The sequence below is a fragment of the Misgurnus anguillicaudatus genome, chromosome 24 (assembly GCF_027580225.2).
Source record: "Misgurnus anguillicaudatus chromosome 24, ASM2758022v2, whole genome shotgun sequence".
Taxonomy (NCBI): domain Eukaryota; kingdom Metazoa; phylum Chordata; class Actinopteri; order Cypriniformes; family Cobitidae; genus Misgurnus; species Misgurnus anguillicaudatus.
In genome coordinates, this window is record NC_073360.2 from 3,696,653 (window position 1) to 3,698,699 (window position 2,047).

General features: G+C 43.2%; 1 long non-coding RNA gene across 1 annotated transcript; it reads right to left on the reverse strand.

Annotated features, from left to right (window-relative positions):
* Positions 1-1,337: 1,337 nt before the first annotated feature.
* On the reverse strand, positions 1,338-1,831 carry LOC141361443 (uncharacterized). Its single transcript, XR_012367510.1, has 2 exons — positions 1,691-1,831; positions 1,338-1,443 (listed from the first exon to the last, which is right to left on the reverse strand). It is a non-coding gene; the product is annotated as an uncharacterized lncRNA (long non-coding RNA).
* Positions 1,832-2,047: the final 216 nt, after the last annotated feature.

Sequence of the window (2,047 nt, forward strand, 5' to 3'; positions counted from 1 at the left end):
GGACTGCGGTGCTATCTTCCAAGTTGTCCACTGCTCTGCCCTCCTCCTCAGCTCCGGCTGCCAGTTGGTTGGGCGCTGTCCAGCGTACCCATTCAGGGTCTGCAGCCGCGGTCCAGCTTGGCTGGTGAATTCACCGCGGCATTGGTTCATCTCACCCTGTCTCCCCTCAGAGGATCATTTACCCCGTTAGTAAGCAGTGGAACATTTTGTGTTGTTGTGGATTTAATTAACTGTTGTAAGATACTCTCTCCCACCATTCGTTTGTCTGGCCGGAGCCCGAACGTGTGTGGTTCTTCCCCCTGTCCCAGTGGCTCTCGTGACGCGGCGCTCACGGGAGCGGTCTACGCACCCTGCCCTGTATCGGGGTCCCTATACTCTCTACCCGTGCCTTCATTGCCGGGGTTTACGTTTGGTGTCTGAGAGACTGCTGGTGGCTGAATGACATTTGGTGGCTGAGAGACATTTACCCATTGTGATTAATTAATAAACATCTCTGCTTTGGGATCCTTGTGTTTTGTATTTCCTAACAGTTATGAAATAATGCAACAAAGTAACAATTAACTTTGTCATGGCATTTTGTAATGTTTACTTGTGATTTAGCTGCAATCATGTAAAAACGTTATAAGATAGCAAACGCGGTACTTTATTATTATATGCACTCTACACTAGGAATAAACTTCTTATTATCCTATTACCATCATCTGTAGTTTAGTAGACTATGCAGTAGCCTAATATTTGTATGAAATTGTGAAACATTACCTGGTCATTATCTTCGGAGTACTAGAGTGGGAAATTATGACAGTTGCAGTGCATGCTCCTAACAACAACTCCTCCCTGACAGATTTTTCTGAGGAAGGACATTCTTAGGGGCAGGGTATGATCTGGCACCTGAGGTCGTACCTCTGCAATCTCCAGGTTTGGATTGGATGATTAGGATTTAGCTGGTCAATCACCAGTGGTAAAAGACACAATATTTATTATTAGTGTGTAACGGTGGCCCTTTTGTTCAAAGTGTATATATACAAAAAACAAAAAAAACGAAAACAAATGTCTGCTATAGGGGAGAATCGAACCCGGGTCGCCGTGTCGCAGGTCCGAGACGCTACCGCGACGCCACAAAGTCACGTGACTAAAAGTTTTCTCCACACTCCCCAAATAGCCGCTAGTGAAATTCACTTTCAAAAAAAAAAAAACTTTATTTAAATGTTCGGGCGCCAGACAAGACTTATCTTGTCAATTTATGAGAGCTAAAAATAGCCCCGGATAGCAACAAACCATCCGTTACACAAAAATACAACAACACACCAACGAAGAAAAACACAATCGTACTCCAGTGATGCAGTTTGGTGCTGGTGATTTATTTCAGGTAAGTCAAATGTAAAGGATGAAAAGTTTAAATGTCAATGTTGTATAGCAATACAGGCGGGGTATGGACTGCGTCATCTTGATGGTTCATTTTCCATACGATTTTACAGAGTGCACATAAAATAAAAAAGAGAAAACATTTGTAAATAATCGACATATAAAGCAGGTGACAAAACATCTAATAAACGATCATTTTCAACATGAAACATACAAAAGTGGCAATTAAATCTTCAATCGTGAGTGATGTTTGAATGTTATGAGTGTGCGTGTATGTAACAATGTAGGAATGAGGGTGGATACAACGAAGTAGCGTACGGGTACTAACCAAAGTTTACGGAAGTGGAGGTCCTCGGAGTGAGGTGTAGCAGCTCTCTGTCCTCATAACAGACGGGAAACAATCCAGTTGTCCGTAGCGTATTTCAAGTATCGACTGGGATAAATGCTCACACGATCCAAAGCCAAAGCTCCGTGTTGCACTCGTCAATAAACTCAACAACCATCATTTGAACAACATCCGTCCTCTCACGGCAGGCCCACACTCTCACTCAGGTAAACAAAAACAATGACGCAGTACTTCCGGATGCAATGCAGTCTCTTTTATTTACTTTTCTCCTTCCGGTTCTTTCAGGTTAGCTCCACCTATTACTCCTCCCTCTCTGATCGATTCATGGACGCAAACATG